Here is an 18,977-nt window from a genome sequence, read left to right as displayed (position 1 = left end):
CAGTTCCTTAGTGTCTGCACCAGAAAACACCTGGCTTGGGGTGACTAAACAGCCATCCCACACTATGGAGTCGGTGCCAGGACCCCCCTGAGGACACTAAACCCTGGCATAGCATTTGCATACGGTCTCTGCCCACCCTCCTGTGTATTGTGAATCATCTCCATATTGTTTAGGGAATAATATCAAGAAGAAAAGACTGTACATGTTCAGTACAGAAGCAGGTTTATTTTCCCCCCAATTTTTGTTCATGCTTGGCTGAATCCTTAGATGTACAACCCATGGGTGTGGAGGGCTGATATTGTCACTATTTTTGTCAGTCTTCTCCATGGTAGCTATTGTCTGCATGCTGTTTGAGGTCAACTCATGTTTTATTCAAGACTTTTAACCAATTATCTTTCTGTTCTCTTCGTGGCTATCTGTATGGGATCTGCTTATTCATGCTTCCAAGCAAACATTTGTTGGAACACTTACATTGTGCAGGCAGATCCTGGGCACAGGATTCAGTAGTAGATAGGATACAGAGTGCCCATCTAGGGACCGTCCTGACTCGGCAGGATTCCCCAAGGCAGTGGATCTCCTGTGGTATCCTCTTAGCACTCTGGCTCCCAGCTGGGTACCGAAGGGGATTGTCTATTTTTCTAGGGCTTTCCACCAGGCCAAGCACCAAAGCATATTCCTAGACAACCTCTTACTATTGCTGCCTCTTGACAGTGACCTGGAGTGCTGAGGATGAGGCCTGTTTTTGTTATTGCAAGCAACTTATTAGTGGGAAAGTGGAGCTTAAGACTTGTTTCTAAAAACAAAAAGACTTGTTTCCAGTGCCAGCCTCTGCTTGGTCCACTCTAGGTGTCCTAAGACTCATTCCTTTCCACAAATGTTCAAGGGGTTCCTCTGGACCAGCCATTGTCCAGGCTCTGGGGATGCAGGTGTACAGAAAAATCCCTGCCCTCAAGAGCTTTTATTTTGGTAGAGGAGCTAGACGATAAGCAATTAAAATCTGTATTTTTTTGGATGGTGACAGATGCTATGGAGAGAAGTAAAACAGGGAAGTGGGGGAGGACGGGGCACTGGCAGGGATTGTGAAAGGCCTTACTCAGGAGGGGACATTGAAGGAGAGGTGGAAGAAGGAAATAGCAGAGGAAGGTGCCTTCCAGGGCAGAGAGACCAGGAGATGCACAGGCCTTGAGGTAGTCGCCTGTAAGATTGTTCAAGACGGGTCCAACTTTAGTGAAGAGAGCCTGGGGAAGGTCACGGGACTCAGATCCCATGGGGCCTTGAAAGCCAGCTGAAGGGTGGTAGCTTTTATGGTGGGAAAAAATGGTGCCTTTGGAGGAATTTGAGCAAAAGAGTGACAGAGTTACCTTGTATTTCAAAAGGGTCACTGTGAGGACGGGGGACGGAGCTCCATGAGCACTTGCCTAGCAGGTGTGAGGCCTGGCCTGGATTCCACCCGCAGCACTGGAGCTGTGGTGGCGGGTGGGGAGGGGCAGGTCACCGTGCTGCTATGTAATAGTGACCGTTTGCTGCCAAGTGCTTGTTGTGTGTCCGGCATGGTGCAGAGTCTCTATGTGCATGTCTCATTTAATCCTCACAACTCTTATCTCTTTTTTAATTAGGAGGAAGCCGAGGTTCAAGAAATCAAATTTTTTATCCAGGAACACAAGTAAAAGGTGGTGGAGCTGGCTGTCAGCGCAGGTCAGTCTAATGCCGAAGTTCATGCTCTGGACTATTGCTCATATTTTCAGGGACAGAGGGACTGATTGTTGAGAACAGCAGTGAACAAATATCTGGGTGTGATGGTCAGGCCGCCTCTGAGCCTGTTGTTTGGCTACTCTCAGGTGTTCAGCTGGTCACCCAGGAGGGAGGTGAGGGATAGGCCCCCTCCTTTAACTTGCTTATTTGGTAGAAGGAAGAGCAGATTGTTTCCAGATTAGGGGAAGCTGCTTGGGGAGTGGAGTTTGTGCCCCGTCTGTGGACAGCAGCCTCTCTGGCCTGCGAGGACCCTGTGTCTTGTGTTTGGCTCCTCAGACAAGCCTGCTACTGAGAGACCCCAGCTTCCTGCTACCGACTTGGGCTCAGTGCCCTGGCAGGCAGATGGAGACCTCTGCAGGTGAGCCCTACCCTCCCTGGGGACGGCAGCTCCCCCAGTTCTGAGGAAAGTCTGGGCTGAAATGCCCTGTATTTTATCTCCCCCCTTTCTTCCAAGTTATTCAAAATCACTTTCAGAATGTCATTCCGTAATCCTTGTATTTATCACTCCCTAAGGAAGGAAGGAGGGTTTTTCTTTGTCTCTAAAAAAAAAAGCTACAGTTTGGGGAGGGGGAATGGGAAAAAATAAATTAAAAAAATGCTACAGGTGGAAATATTGAGGTCAGAGAGTGAGGCTGAGAGTAGAGCAACCCAGGAGTGCTCTCGGGTAGAAAACCCAGGAGCACAGGCAGGTGGGGCAGAGGTAAGCGGAGTAGGAAGCTGGGCTTCTAGATTTAGGGTTGTTCCTCTTATATTAACCATGCGCTTTGGCTTCTGAGTCTGGGGAAGTGATCTTTCTTGCCTGCCCTCCTTATTCAGCGACTGTCTCAGTGTGGCCCTGGGGCCCAGGGTCTGCTCTGTGTGTACCTATACACACACACACTCTCTCTCTCTTTCTCTCCCACCTCCCCCTTTCTCTCTCTCTCTTTCTCTGTCTCTCTCTCCACACACACATTTCATGCTCATATACACCCTCATGACCTCATACTTGTTTCCGCTCTCACACACACATTTACCCATACCATGCACATGTGTTCTTCACACACATCTGCTCACACGCCCTTATTGGCTTCTACCCTTACCCCACATACACACACCTGATGTGCACACTCTTGCATAGGGCTTGTTATGTGTCTGCTTTCACTGTGGCTGTCACACATGCTTAAGTGTGTACCTAGTTCACCTGTGCATATGCCCTCCCAAGCCCACAGTGAGATGTCTAGGGTGCATACGTCAGAGCTAGGCACCAGCAGCTGGTGGTTGCCTGACTGGGCATGAGAGTTTCCAATGACGGTGGGGTCCCTGCAAGTATTGGGCCCCACTCTGTGCCTCGGTTTATCCCTGTTGTGTAATAAAGAGAGAGAACTTTGAGAGACTAAGGACCCAGAGAGACACACAGGTGGTTCACTATTCTGAGCTGTTCAGACTGGGAGGTGCTGTCTGCCTGAAATGTCAAGTGTGTCTGTTCTGTGAGCAGAGAAGGGAACTAGTGGTGGGAGGAGGGAGAGTTTCAGAAGCGAGCAGGCCGCACCTCCCACAGGGCTCCCTGCCTGGCCCTGCTTCTTCAGCTGCAGCCAGTGTGTTCCCAACCAAGAATATATGCCACCGGCAAAGCCCAGCCTGTGGCTGCAGAGGCTGGGCCTGGCAGAGAGGGCATGTTGATCAGGAGGGCGGAAGGCACCATTCTAGGAAGAAAAGGGTCCTCCTCAGCTGCTCAGGTCCCCCTGGGTTACCAGCCACAGAGGCAAAGCAAACAGGCCCTTGACTGCTTCTATTTCAGAAACCTCACCGCCATCGCCGCTGCTACTGCAGAGCACGAAATCATCCCTGGTCTGTGGAAATCCAATTAGACTTGCGCCGCTGGAGGCCCCTCCGTGGGGAGAGCAGAGGGAGGTGCGAGGGGAGGGGAGGCTCCCTCTACAAAGCTGCCTCCATAAATTTGAGTTAAGGGTGGTGCAAGGGCCAGACCATTATTCATCCACGACTGTCCTTCCTGACCTCAAGATCCAGCCAGTGAAAATCTGCATGAAAACCCGAGGTTGGCTACACAGGGTTCAAGGGGTAGGGGGCAACCTGAAGACTTAGATTCTGTTCCCAGTGTGTTTGACCTTCACCCATTCTCTGGTCCTGTGATCTTTCAGAGCCTTAAATCTCCGGCTTTTCTGGGTGGGGGTGGGGAGAGTGGGACTAGGTACAGTGAACCCTCTGTTCCAGCCCAGTGGCCATATTTCAAGTGCCCTTCTTCCAGAGCCTCTGCATCCTCGTGTTATGTCTGGCTTCCCATCTCTGTACAGGGCACTGGTTTCATGGTGGCTTGCACCTAGTTGCTGCCAGGCTGCTCTGGGGACCTTTAGGACACATCCACAGCCAGCCCTTTGCCTCAGTATCCCCCTGCTTCATACTCAGGTTGTAGTTTATTTATTGTATATTACCTTGTTCCATAAAGGATATTAAAGTGAATCCAGATACTCGTAATATCACCAGTGCTACTTGAGCATGGCTTCAAGCTTTCCTGGCTTTAGTTGCAGATGTTGACTGGGACTTTTGTCTGTGGTCAGCAAACCCCTGGATGGTGATGGGTCCCTGAGCCTTGGCACCTATTCTTGCTGCCTGCACCCACATTGTGCTGTACCATCTTTGCTTATTCTTGAAGATTCTGTTTACACATCTCCTCCCTGCACTTAGCGTCCTTGTCATGTGAAATTCCATGGCACCTCTCGCTGGAGGCACTGAGCTGAGTAAGACCTAGTCTCTCCCCTGGAGTCTAGTGGTAGAGACAGGGAGTCATCTTGCATTTGCAGCCTGCTGTGACAGATGTGCCACAGGGGCAAAGTACTACATAATCGGTACTCTTAATGCTTGTAAACCTTGCAAATCTGAAAAAAGAACTTGGCATTCACATTTTATTGATATTCTGGCTTGGTAAGAGATCTAAGCCGGGGATTGGCGTGTGTATGCACATGTGTGCAAAGCGTTGTTTGCTTTTCATGTAAAGGTTACTGTCTGGAAGTCTAACGCTATTCCCATTTTACTCCTTTCTAGGTGGCCTGGTTTTCCCTCTCTGGATTCTCTAGCGTCCAATGTGAAAGTCTCTGTCTCTGGTATTCTGAAATGTCACACATGACATGCCTTGGTGTGGCTCAGTTTTCACCCCATGTGTTGGGTGTCCTGTGGACCTGTCTGTTCAGTCTTGGAGCACACATTATGTTTAGTTGTGGGAGATTTTATTGAATTCCTTCATTGATAATTTACGCCCTCCATTTTCTCCTCTCCTTTGGAATGTCTAGAATTTGTATATTAAATCTCCTGGATCGGCTCGATAGTTTTATGATATTTTCTATTTTCTTTCTTTTCTTTGAGTTTTCCCCCCACCTTTGTCTTCCTGCTTTCTGCTGAGGTTTTCATTCTAGTTATCCTATTTTTAATTCTAAGAGATTTTGTTGTCTGAATCTTCTTCTTTTATAGCAGCCTGTTTTGGTTTCATGGATACAATATCATCTCCTGTGTCTCTGAGGATATTAATGGTAGCTTATTTTTGGAAGGAAGGATTCATCCTGATTGTTTCCTATAACATGTGTGTGTGTGTGTTTCCAGCCTTTCCTGTGACAAACTTTCTTCAGTCTAGTGATCCTAGGAAGTCTGCTAGCATTTGAATGAAGCATGAAAAAGGTGACTGAAGGAGGGTATAATGGCATACACCTGTAATCCCGACTACTCAGGAGGCAAAGGCAGGAGGATTTCAAGTTTGAGGCCAGTCTGGGCAACTTAGTAAGACCCTGACTCTCCAAAAAAAAGCCTAGGAATGTAGCTTAGTGGTGGAATGCCCCTGGGTTTAATCCCTAGCACCACACACACAAACAAAGGTGAATTAAAGCTGTGTGTGTGTGGGTGTGTTGTGGGGTGCCCAGACAGACTGTGTGTGTGTGTGTGTGTGTGTGTATGGGTGTGTGTTGGGGCAGACAGATAGTGTGTGTGTGTGAGTGAGAGAAAGAGACGGGCAGATAGACAGTGTGCATGTGTGAGGGGGAGGGGGAGGAAGACAGAGGACCCAGGCCTCACGTAGGGTTTCTGGTTGGTGTGTTCATTTATGAACTTAGCAAGTTAGTACTGCAGATTGTTGAGATTCCCTAGAGAAGACTCTTCTAATCTAATTGGAAGGTCTAAGACAGACTCCCTGTGCCCAGAAGCTTAATGGAAGAAGCGGGCCAGGGTCTTAGCTTCCGCATGTCCACTTAACCCTGTGTCCAGTTTCCTCAGTCCACAGACCTGCTTTGCGCTGTCCATAGAAAAAGGCTACTTCCTTGTCTGATGATGGGTGGAGGAGGGACAGAGGATGAGTGATGGATGGATGGTTTTATTTAGTCCTATTTTTTAAAAATATTTTTTTTAGTTGTAGATGGACACAATACCTTTATTTTGTTTATTTTTATGTGGTGCCAGGATTGAACCCAGTGCCTCATGCATGCTTGGCAAGTGCTCAACCATTGAGCCACAACCCCAGCCCTATTTAGTCCTATTTTTACAGCAGATTTTTAATCTGCCTCCCGTTTGCAGTGCCCCCTGATGCTAAGCCTTTGGGGGTTTCAGAGTGCTGATGGATTAGGATTCAGCTTTGTGTCACTTACCATTCATCCTTCTGCCCTCTAGTCTCCAAAATCATGTTACTGTCATCAACCCTTCTGCATTTTTTTTTTAAATCATGGGTTTTTGCCTTAAAAAGTCTCTTTGCTCTCAACTTTGTGAGGTGTCGGGTGGGAGCAGAGCTCTCTCACGTGCGCTCTCCCAGAGACCAGCGTTGGCCAGAACATACTTGGGGCATTTAGTTGTCCTCACTTGTTGTTTTTAATAGACCACTGGATGGTTTTCATCAGCCTTTGTGGGCAAGGAATGAAAGCTCATTTAGCTATGTATGTGCATTACAAGGATCTCCATGCCTGGAACTGTGCAGGTTCTATCCAAGGTCCCAGTAATTGCTGGCAGAATGAGGGAACGAACAAATGAATGAATCACAAACAGATTTGGAAACAAAAATGTCAATACAAGTACACTTCAAGGAAGTTCAAACTCTGCCCTTGGATGCAGGCCGGTGGCTTATGTAACTCTGAACCTGTTAAATACGAGACTATTGGACATTGTTTCTGACTAGTGGTGGGGACACTATTAACCTTACCCTCATCCTGGCTTGTTTTCTCTGGCTATAGCACATACGTGTTATTGCTATTTTTTGTTATTGTTGTTGTTGTTGTTGTCGTTGCTGGGGGTCAGGTGCCTTACCACTGAGCTATACCCCCAGCCCAATTGCTTGTCATTTTTATAAAGAATGAAATGAATAAAAATAAAGCATCAACACAGGCATAAGTTACTCCTTGTACAGCCTTTCACAGTTCCTCTGTCACCTTACACCCTAGTTTCTTGCTCTGTAAAATGAATGGTTGGATCAGATGCTCCTCAGGCGTCTGCTATTGTCCTTGTTTGTTGGTGTTGTGATAATGTTGGCTTCTGTGGAAAAACCTGCCCCATCTCCACTTTCTTGGGCCTAGGATGACTTTCTTGCATTCTCTGCTCATCAGAATCCTTTTTTTTGTTGTTATTAAAATGTATTTTTTTATATTTTTATTTTATTTATTCATTTTTTTATGTGGGGCCGAGGATTGAACCCAGTGCCTCACCCATGCTAGGCAAGTGCTCTACCACTGAGCTACAGCCCTAGCCTCTCATTAGAATCTCTTACTCCTTTAGAACCTGCTCTGAAATCCACTCCTTCATGAACATGCTGATTGCTCCAATAGATGCTGGCCCCCTTTCTCTAGCTTCTTTGGACAACTTTATTTTGTAGCTGGATGTAGAGGAAGGAGCATGGACCCTGAGGTCTGATATTGCCGAGTTGGGTTTTTAATTTTGTCATTTACTTCTTGTTTGACTTTGGATAACTTACCAAGGATCTCTTAGCTTCAGTTTCTTTATCTGTCTACAAGGAATTTGTAATAAAAGTTATTTTAGAGGACTTTATGAGAATTAAATGAGATATACACTGTCATCTCATAGCATCTGTGGGGATTGTTTCCAGAACCTCTGCAGATACTAAATCCATGGGTGCTCCAGTCCCTTATATAAGGGCCTGTGCACATACTCCTGTATACTTTAATCATCCCTACATTTCCTAGAGTACCTGATACAATATAAATAATTGCCATACTATATTGTCTAGGGAATTATGACAAGAAAAATGTCTGCACATGCTCAGTTACAGACATGATCTTTCTTTTTTTCTGATTAGTTTTGGTTCATTATTGGTTGAATCCTCAGATGCAAAACCTGTAGATGTGGAAGATCCACACAACACAAGAAGGTGATAATAACAATAAGCTGTGTTCCTTACCTTTTTACCCACAAAGTAGGCACTTTCATTATATTTATTCACAGATAAGAAGTTTGAGTAGGAAGTAACTTGTTCAAGGTTGCAAACCAAGGATATTCAGCCTTTACCTTTCTTTAGGTGTTTTGTGTTTGCATTTATTCTATGAATATTTATCGAGAGATGACTCTGTGTCAGGTCATGCTGAGAATACAGCAGTGAGTAAAATGAAGCTTCTACTATTCATATTATATATTAAATTTATATTTCAGTAAAAGAGTCAAGGAAAAAGGAGGTACATGTCCATCAGATGGAAGCAAGTGTGATGGGGCAGGGCAGGGCGTAGGGCATGCAGGAGCATGATAGAAAGAGTGTGTGGTGGGAGGGGTGCTTCCCCCAGTAAATCACACCTGATGGAGGCCTCTGGAGACGGAGGGAACAGTCCTGGGGGTGTCTGGTGCGTCAGCTTTCCATCACTGTCAAAATACCCGAGATAAATCAACTTCTAAGGACAAAAGGTTGACTTTGGCTCATGATTTCAGAGGTTTCAGTCTGTGGTCTATTGGTTCCCTTGCTTTTGGGCCTGTGTTGAGGCTGCACATCATGGTGGGAACACTTGGTGGAGCAAAAGCTGCTGTACTCATGATGGCTGGAAAAGGGGCGCGAGAGATAGATAGATAGGTATCATCTCAAGGGCATGCCCCCAGTGATCCAGCTTCCTTCCACTGGGCTCCTACTTCCTGGAGGTCATTGTGTCTCCAGTAGTGCCACAGAGTGAGGACCAAGCCTCTAACAAGTGGGCCTTTGGAAGACACTCTGGGGAATCACATTCTAGGCCTTGGCAATGGCAAATGCACTTAGGTTTGAGTTGCAGGACCCAAGTCTAGCTGGGGTGTGAGACCATTGTGAGAACTTGGGGTTGTATTTTTAAGTTACTGTTTCCTTTTTGAAGTCCAAAGTTTGCATTTTTTTTTTTTTTTTTTTTGTTTTTTGGTACCAAGTATTGAACTCAGGGCACTTGGCTACTGAGCCACACCCCCAGCCCTATATTATATTTTATTTAGAGTCAGGGTCTCACTGAGTTGTTTAGCGCCTCATTGTTGCTGAGGCTGACTTTGAATTCGTGATCCTCCTGCCTGAGTCTCCTGCCAAGCCTCTGGGATTATAGGCATGTGTCACTGTGCCTGGCCAAAGGTTGCATCTTTTTCTTATTTTGTGTCTTGTGTGAACTGGATAAAGAAAGGGATGGACACTTTGTTGGGTGATCAATACATATTTTTCAGTTGATAAATTCTCCCACCTTCTATCTTCCCAGGTCACGTGGCATAGGGTTGTACACAACTTTCAGGTGGCTCTCAGCCCCCTGCCACATTCTCCAGGACCTTAGCCTGGCAGGGGAATGAGTGCCAGCTGCTGTGAAAGCTTTGTGTGAAGGCCTTGGTGGCCTTCTGTGGCTCTTGGGTGGGCCACTTCTCTCCCTCGTCAGGGCCTTTGAAAATGTGGCTCCCTCCCACTCCTTCAGGTGCCCAGGTCTTGTTTGGTGCACTCAGAGGCTGGGGGATTTTTCCTGCATGGCCGCATTTGTCTCCACTGATGTACCCTCACTGTGTGGTCCTCAGGCCCGCATCGTCTTCCTCGCTGGTCATTAACTCCTTGAGACAGAGACTCTACTGTTCCTCCTCACTCTTCCCCTCTGCTACACTCTAATCTCTAGCACAGAGGTTGGCAAATTTTGTCTGCAAAGGACCCGATTGTAAATACCTTAGGCTTGGCAGACCATATGGGCTCTGTTGCCGTTCCTCAGCGCTGCCCTTGGAGCACAAAAGTGGCCATCGAGAATACATAGATGAATAAGCATGGCTGTGTTCCAGTAATATTTATTTATGGACATTGAAATTTGAATTTCATATAATTTCCACATGCCATCAAATATTATTCTGTTTTTTTTTTTGTTTTTTTTTTTTTTTTTTTAGTCTTGTAAAATATAAACATCATTCTTGGCTTGCAGGCCATATGAAAATTGGCAGCGGGTTGGATTTGGCGCATGACTGCTGACCCCCGAGGTGAGGCAGTGCATGGCTTATAACATGTTTTTAATAAATATTTGTTGAGTGACACTGGCAAGAAGTAGTGAGCTGCTGCTTCCCTTAATTAACTCCGTAATTTCTGCCCTTTATCAGATTCCCTGTAATCTGTTAAAATTAATGAAGAAGGCCAACTGGTTCACTTTATTGAGGTGTAATTCACTACCATAAAATCAGCCCATTTAAAGCATACAATTCAGTGGTTTTTTAGCATATTCTCAGTTTTGTGAGCATCATCACTGTCGACTTGAGAATGCTTTCATCTCCACCAAAAGAAATCCTATTAGCAGTCACTCTGTCCTCTCTTCAATTTGTCTTTCCATCCTAGCCCTAGATAACCATCAGTGTACTCTCTGTCTCTATAGGTATTCCTCTTTGGGACATTTTGTATCTGTGGGGTCCTGCAATATATGGTCTTTTGTGACTGATTTTTTACTTAGCATAATGTTTTCAGAATTTTCATCTATGTTGTAGAATGTACCATCAGAATTTCTTTCCTTCTTAAGGACAAATAATGTTCGATTGAATGGATATACCACATTATTGTTTATGCCATTCATTCACTGGTTGACTGATCTTTGAATTGTTGCCATCTTTTGACTTATATTTATAATTTTCATTTTTTTGTGGCACTGGGTATTTTTTAATCTTTTTATTTGTTTTCATTGGTTATACATGACAGTAGAATGCATTTATGCATTTTGATGTAGCACTCATAGATGGGATAATTTATCATTTTTCTGAGTGTACATGTTGCAGAATTATGTTGGTCTTGCAGTCACATATATACATATAGTAATAATATCTGTTTCATTCTACTATCTTTCCTATCCTCACATCCCCTTCTCTCCCCTTCCATCACTTCCCTCTATCTAATCTAAGGTAACACTATTCTTCCCTAGTGCCCCCTGCGTTATTGTGAATTAACATCCTCATATTTGAGAACACAGTCAGCCTTTGGTTTTGTGGGACTGGCTGATTTCACTTAGCATGATAGTCTCTAACTCCAACCATTTACTGGCAAATTCCATAATTTTACTCTTCTTTAAAGCTGAGTAATATTTCATTTATACCATATTTTTTTTTATCCATTTATCTATTGAGGACCTCCTAGATTGGTTCCATAGTCTAGCTATTGTGAATTGAGCTGCTGTAAACATTGATGTGGCTGTCACTACAGTATGCTGATTTTAACAAATATATGCAAAAGTGTTATCTCTAGTAATTAGAGAAATGCAAATCAAAACTAATCTAAGATTTCATCTCACTCCAGTCAGAATGGCAATCATCAAGAATACAGGCAACAATAAGTGTTGGTGAGGATGTGGTGAAAAAGGTACACTCATACATTGCTGGTGGGACTGCAAATTAGTGAAACTACTATGGAAAGTAGTACGGAGATTCCTCAGAAAATTGGGAATGGAATGGAATTTGACCCAGCTACTTTTATTTTTTGAGTAACCCTTTTCACTTTCGTTTTGATTGGTCAACCAGTTCTTAAATGGACACATTTCTGATTGAACGTGACTATTTAGATAAAAGTTTTGCTATTTTCTTTCCTAAAAATAATGCATATTTATTAGGGTATATATGGAAAACAAAATTTGTTTTCTGCTAGTGATATCCTGGTTGCATTTGATTACAGTCGGTTCTTTCTTTCTTCTTCTTATTATTATATTGAGATGGATCTCTGTATGTTTAACACAGGCTGGTATCAAACTGGGCTTGTGATCCTCCCCAGTAGCTGGGACTACTGGCACATGCCACTACACCTAGTTGCAAGCCAACATCTTAACAGGTCTCTTAAGACCCAGGCAGTAGCCCCAATGAGGTACAGTAGATCAGGATGCAGGTCCTGGTGGCTCTAATTTGGGTTCGTAAACCAGCTCTGTGGCTTGATATTGGCAATCTGCTTCTCTATTCATCCAACAGGAATTTTGGGGTACTTACATGTGACAGATGTGTACCTGTTTGGCTGGCTTATGGCTGTGCAGGGCTGAGCATAATGCCAGCTCCTGGTAAGCGCTTAGTAAGTGGTAATATTGAAGAGCGATAGACAGCCCTACCCCCTGCAGTCCCCAGCTCCTCAGGGCTTGAGACAGACTCAGAGGAGTAAGGGTCCTCTAGCTCATCTTCTCTCCTTGTCCCTGGTACTGGGTTCCATTCTGGAGCCAGGCTCCGCTGGGACACTGCCGCTGGTGGAAACTGCTCCCTGTTGCTGGGCAGCTCTGGTTTTTGGCTCTTCCTTTTGGAGCCATGCTTTCTTTGGCCATGCCTCTCCAGCAGGGCCTGGGAGAGCCAGCCGGCCCCCTGGTGCACATGACAACCCTGCGAGCATTTGACAACAGTTCCCCACTCGCCTCCTCTCCAGTTCCCTCAGCTGTCTCTTAGATAACTTCATTTCTAGACCTGTCGTTCCTGTTGCCACCTTTGGACAAGCTCCAGTTTGTTCTTGGTTGTTCCTGGCCTTGACCTAGAGGTGGCTTTGAGGGGTGGGATGACATCCTGATGGTGGTATATGCACACCAAGTGCCAGGATGAGTTGTAAGCCTTTGGGGAGACAAACCTTCACTTTACTAGCAGGATGAAAATTGTGTGAGCAGGAAAGAACTTTGTTCTGAATTATGGCAAAAATACCAGCTAAGGCTGTCCAATGTCCCCGCTCCTCCCATTTCCAAGCTCAGTCAGGGGAGTGGGGGCTGTCCAGCCCGCCTTCCTGATGTGCCTTGCAAACACAGCTCACCCTGCTGGAAGGGCTTTGAGTTTTCCCCACTGTCACTTCCCATCCTGAGAGGGCAGAGCTGTTGTTTTGTTTTCTTGGGCTCCGTTTCATAAGCTGCTGGAGGGAGAGTGTGACAAGCAACCCATTAATAAAAGCACTTTAACAGAAACAGAACAAGAGGAATCAGTTTGATCATTTGTCTGGTTTTGTATCCTAGGGCCTCTCTCCTGTTGGTGGGAGAAATCCAAGTGTGTTTAGCAATCCCGCATCTGCTGCCCATGGGGTAAAAACCTTGTATTTTATAACCAGGAAGAGTCCAGAAACCCACACCAGGCCCAGCACTTCCCTGTGGCAGGCCACAGCGGAGGAGCACAGTTTAGGGCATTTCCTACCTCCTTGGGCCAGCTTTTGAAAACCCATGCCTAATGTTATTTTAACTGTGTTCTGGGATGATTTACATGACTTTATTCTTCTGTGGTTAGTTACTCATTCAGAAATTCCCCTGTCCATCTGTTCTTCTGGGACTCTGAGTCAGTGGGAACAGAGTATCCCCTTTGACTGGGGCCTGGTGACCTCCTGCTGTCCTCATTGCTGCCTGGAGCCCAAGGCCAGCAGTATTTGTCTGCCTCCCTAACCTCAGCACCTGCTGGCCAGGTTCCTGCAGTTGGAGGAAGCACCTTGGGAGGCAGTCGCCCCAGGTTCCAGAGCCTATAGGCCTGAGAGTTTGTTTGCAGGCTGTGGTCTCATGGCTTGGGAAGACAGGAGGGTGGCCCGGAGGTGGAGGAGGCTTGTATGGTGTGAGGCAGCATAGACAGTGGTCAATACCACACACCTGGTCGAGATCCTGATCTGTCATTCCCCAGTCATGCCACCTTGGGCAAATTAGATAAGACCAGGGATTGAACTCAGGGGCACTCAATCACTGAGCCACATCCCCAGCCCTGTTTTGTATTTTATTTAGAGACAGGGTCTCACTGAGTTGCTTAGCACCTCACTTTTGCTGAGCCTCAGGCTTTGAACTCGAGTTCCTTCTGCCTCTACCTCCCGAGCCACTGGGATTATAGGCATGTGCCACTTGCACCTGGACCCTTTTCTTATCTATAAAATGGGGATAATAAAGAACTTATTTCACAGGGTATTCATATATTATTGGGTGAGTTTGTGAAGCATCTGGACCTGGCCTGGCAGAGGGAAAACACTACGTAGCTGTCAGTTGGTGGTAATGAGAAGGGGGAAAACGAGGAGGAGGAGGAGGGGGGGAGGGGGAGGGGAGGGGGAGGAGGAGGATCTGTCTTTCCTATTGTATTAGCTTCCTCTGCCTTTTTTTTTTTTTTTAAGGGAACTTATTAACAAACATGGGAAAGCTTCTTTGTGGGCTCTGCCCTGCTGCATCTGCAGCCCCTAGATTCCTTAGCCCTCTTAGATCACCTCTGCCCAGCGAATCACCACCCAGGCACTGTGTGAGAACCAGCCTTAGGCTGATTACCGGTTGGCAGCCTGGCAGCGGATGGCCTTATTTCCCTGCTTCAGTTTCCTCATCTGTAACCCATAGAAAACATTTACCATCCGCTTCCCTCCTCCTTTCCTCCTGACTCCTCCAAAAACTTGGTGACATCTACTAATAAGCCTGGCAGGCAGGTGACAAAGCCAGGCAGAACTTGGATGGGCAGCATGGGGGAGTTGTGAGCTGAGGGCCTGGGGAACTGGTCATCCTGTCAGGGAGAACCCTGGGTCAGATGAAAATGGAGCTCAGCACTGCCCTGGGGCTACCTGGAGCTAAGGCAGCCATTTTGGTTGTACCCCCCACTGTGAAGGGGGACTGGATGTTTGGTTAGAAAATCAGTCCATAAATGAATATTCCCCAAGCTGAATAAGGTGCTATGCGTAGTCCTTAGGATGCTTATACAGTGGCAAAGGGCCCTTGAAGTATCAGCCAGAAAGTCTCACTGATGCGAATAACCAGCAGTTAATGCTTTACCTTGTATGTGTCAGGTGCCGGGGGCACCTCTTTCATAAACGAGGGGCAAGGCTCAGAGTTCATTAACTCCGCCAGCTAGGAGTTAGGGTATGCAGATCTGGGGTGTTTCCTAGTCTGTGTTCTTTGCAGGAGGGGAGGGGACCTGACCTGGAGGCCTGGAAGGCCTGCGGGAGCTCCCTGTCACTCCCTGCCTTCCCAGTGCTTTGCTGTGAAATCCTCTCACTTGACCACGTGGTGTGTGTGTGTGTGTGTGTGTATGTGTGTGTGTGTGTGTGTGTGTTTTTTCCCATCAGCCTGCTGACTCCCTGTGAGAGTGCATGCCCCTCCTCTTTGTAGCCTTTCTCTCCCTTCTTACAGCTACCTCCTGCAGTGAGAGCCAGGAGAGAAACCTGTGCCAAAAGGTGTGGTGACCTTGGGCTTTTGTTAGTGTGGATTTTCTGGGAGCTTCTGGGGGGAGGGGGTGAGGTGTGTGACACATTCTTTGCTGCGGTGTTGGAAGTGTTCTTAGTTGAAAGGATGAAACGGGAAGTGCTGCCTTGGAGAGGGCGAAGGCTAGCAGTCTTCGGCCAGGGAGTCTGGTGTCTGTCTGCATTAGCTGGCTGTGTGACCTTGGGCATGTCTACTCCTTTATGGGCCCTGCTCCTCACTGTAACGCAAGGGGTTTGTACCAGATGGTCCCTAAGGTCCTTTTGGCTGTAAAAGACCTATGACTTGAATTGCTTTCCTTGGGAAGTGTGTTGCCTGGGCTCATTTGTTCTTCCTTTCCCTGGCTGCCTCTTTCCAGCTAAGGTTTGCTTTCCAGCTGGTGTTAATTGGTAAGCTTTAATGTATGCTTTGGAACCAACAGGAGGAATTCCGAGGCCATAACTCCAGATCCTGTCAATCAAGGTTTGCAAAGTCTAGTACCTACAGGAGCCAGGTGGGTGTCTCTGAGTAAGAACAAGTTCAAACAGGAATCCTGGGGCCAGGAGCCAGGCCAAGCCAGGGCACAACCTTGAGGTACTCAGGTTCATCTCAGGAAATGTAGCTCAGTGCTTTAGAACCTGGCTGGCTAACCCTCAGGACCTGTCCCAGAGAGGGCTGATGACACCTGCCCTGAGGCAGAAACCCGCAGGCCAGCAGGGCCTCATCGCTCCTGCCTGGGTTCCTTGGCCTGCCCAGGACACAGCCTTTCTTCCCAGCCTACTCTCAGCTCCCCCAGCTACCCAGCCCACGCTCTGGCTCCAGGCACAAATCATGTCCCTTCTGGCCTTCCCTGTCCCCTCTTTATCTTTTATACCTGTTGATGTCACTGCCCCCTCTCATGCCCAGCCTGCCCTTTACCACACCGCCCAGACTGAGATAGGGCAGGAGAGTGAGCTTGGCACAGGGTGCAGCCCTAGAACACACTCAGTATAAATCAGAATGTGGGGTGAGACGGGAGCCACTCAGTCAGATCATATGAACTAAGCCCCCATCACCTCGTGGATGCTGCAGGAGGGGCAAAAATGTGTGCATAACACATTCCTGGGGGAAACCGGAGTTGGCCATGACAGTTGGAAGACCAGCCCTCGTGAGGAACAGGTGATATTTCCAGTCTGTATTGGGAAGAGGTGGGAGTCAGCGGACCTGGGTCCTGCCGAGCTCTTGCCAATGGCTTTTTTGCAAATCATGGTTCAGGACCCCTGAGTGAAGTTTCCTTTTTGGAGAATGGAAGGTTAGGGTGGGTCTTCCTGAAGTCCCTTTCATCTCTCCCAAGTTGATAGTTGCCATTTATCAAGTGCCTTCTGTGTGTCAGGCCATGTGAAGTGCTGGAGAAGCCTAATGCAACCTGATCCTCCCAACATGAGTCTGATTGCTCTCATTGTACAGGTGAGGAGCCTAAGGTTTAGAACTTAGGTCGCCGTCTCTTAGGTAGGTCCTATCCAGGTCGCTGATATATTCTGTTCTGGCCCAACTAATGCTGCTGTGTTTTAGAGCCCACATTTAAATGCTGGAAAGATTTTTTTTTTTTTTCACAAAAATAGGGATTTGGGCTGTGGAAGGTTGGAAGCAAACTGAACTACACAGTATAGTACACCGTACTACCCCACAGCAACAGTTGGCTGGATCTGAGTTTCAGCCTCCACCATCGTGGGGGGCCTGTGGACTTTCCTGGTCCTTCAGTCTTTATACCTTGAGGGGAATGTGTGTTTGTACCCAGGTGGCCTCACAAGCTTATATTTTCCACCTGGCTCCTGTAGGTACTAGACTTTGCAAACCTTGATTGACAGATGTGATGGCACTTACACAGCTACTGAGGGTTACAGGCAGGACTAGGCTTGGTTCTGCCTGACATGAACCCATGAACCACCCTGCTGCTTTTTTGAGTTGGTCCTAAATCTCAGCAAGAATTTTTGGGTGCTCCATCTGAGCATCGAGAGCCAGGTCAAATTTATATACATTTATACATCCAGAGAGCTGTGCACCTCAGTTCTGTCCAATATACTGTGGCAGTGAGGAGGTCAGAAGCTTGCTCTTGTTTTCAGTCCAGAGAAAAGATTATCTCCTTGCTATGGGGTCCCTCCTTTCCAAATGAATTTAATGTAATTGTTTTCTTGTCTACTGCCCATTTTCTTTTATCTTGGTTTCTATTTACTGGAATCCAGGAGACCCGCCTCCCTTCTAGGAACGTCACCAAAATGCCACACAAAGAGCTTGTGTCTCTCCAGGCAAATGGAAATGGGCAATAGGGTTTGTCTTCAAATTGTGGATGCATCAGGGGTGGGCAGGGGTCCCTGGAGGACAGGCAGACAGGATGCTGGGCCTCCCAAACAGGGAGGGGATCTGGTGGAGGCCAAAGTTTCCTGCACTTGCTGTTGGTCTGTCCAGCTGCTTCCTGCTGATAGAGAGGGTGGACAATGCCGCAGTGACTCAACTCCAGGATCGTCTGTGAACAATAGCAGATTTGGCCGGGGTCAGCCAGGGAGCGCTGACAGTACCAGTCACCTGTTTGCTCCTTGTGGGGAGGAGCCCATGGCACCTTGAACTACCTTCCTGCATGTTCTCCATGTTCTGGTTGGGCTGCTTTCTGGCTGTTTCTGTTTGGTTTCCCTGTAGCTTGTTCTCACCCCTCCTTTGTGCACAGCTGACCCAGAGCTTCCGTGACTCCACGCTGACCAGCTGCCTGCCTACTGTCCCAGAACCAGCTTTGCCAGCCCTCCCTTGCCCTGGGTCTGAGGTTCAGGGGGTTTGGCATGGTACTTGAAGGTTCTGAGTCTCTCCACAGGCATCCAGGGCTGGATGAGTGTCAGATGAGAGAGACAGCTGTGAGTCTTTAATCTCCTCCAGTGGTAGAGGATTAAACAATTTTTTGGTGGGTTTGTTATGTATTATGATTTTTTTTCTTCATAAGAAGCTATCATTTATTGTGTATTTCCTGACATGGTTACTAAGTATATGCATTATCTAACTTAAGCCTTCCAGTAACTCTTAGAAGGAGGTATTGTTACCCCTATTTTATAGATGAGACAGCTGAAGCATAAGAGGGTAAGGAGCCACACCTATAATCCCAGAAACTGGGGAGACTGAGGCAGGAGGATCTCAAGTTCAAGGCCAGCGTGGGCAACTTAGTGATACTCTATCTCAAAAAAATAAAAACGGGCAGGAGATATAGCTCAGTGGTAAAGGGTCCCTGGTTTAAACCCCAGGATGGCAAAAAAAAAAAAGGGGGTGGTGGTGGAGGGGTGGGGAGGTGGTGAGGAGCTTTCCCAAGGTCTCAGATCCTTCTTACTTCAAAGTCTTGTGACATATGACTTCCTAGGGAGGGACACAGGAGAAGGGGGAGTGTGGAAGAATTTAAAACAGTTTGAGGCTGAGTGCAGTGGTAAACACTTGTGTTCCCAGCTACTTGGGAGGCTGAGCTGGGGGAATCTTAAATTCAAGGCAAGTCTGAGCAACTTAGTGAGACTCTGTCTCAAATAAAAACTGTAAAGGACTGGGAATGTCATTCAGTGGCAGAGCACCCCTAGGTTCAGCCACTAGCCCTGTCCCCCCAAAAAGGGTGGAAGATGTTAGAAGGGGATGTAGAGGTGAGCAAGCTTCAGCCCCTGTGCCCCCTGATTCACAGCA

The 18,977-nt window shown here is 47.0% G+C and overlaps 1 protein-coding gene across 5 annotated transcripts in view; it reads left to right on the top strand.

The window, feature by feature from the left end:
- The window catches only part of Tspan9 (tetraspanin 9), a 196,100-nt gene that overhangs the window by 21,821 nt on the left and 155,302 nt on the right, over positions 1-18,977 (top strand). For 3 of the 5 annotated variants that reach the window (XM_078015397.1, XM_078015398.1, XM_013362286.3), the window contains one exon: positions 1,617-1,695. The exons of the other annotated variants lie outside the window; for them this stretch is intronic. The gene's annotated coding sequence lies outside the window, so the exon portion shown is untranslated. The remainder of the gene's footprint in view (positions 1-1,616; positions 1,696-18,977) is intronic. 5 annotated transcript variants of the gene reach the window in all.

Source organism: Ictidomys tridecemlineatus, chromosome 6 (assembly GCF_052094955.1).
Source record: "Ictidomys tridecemlineatus isolate mIctTri1 chromosome 6, mIctTri1.hap1, whole genome shotgun sequence".
Taxonomy (NCBI): Eukaryota; Metazoa; Chordata; class Mammalia; order Rodentia; family Sciuridae; genus Ictidomys; species Ictidomys tridecemlineatus.
The sequence above is the reverse complement of the archived record's forward strand: the minus strand, read 5'-3'. Positions and strand labels throughout refer to the sequence as shown.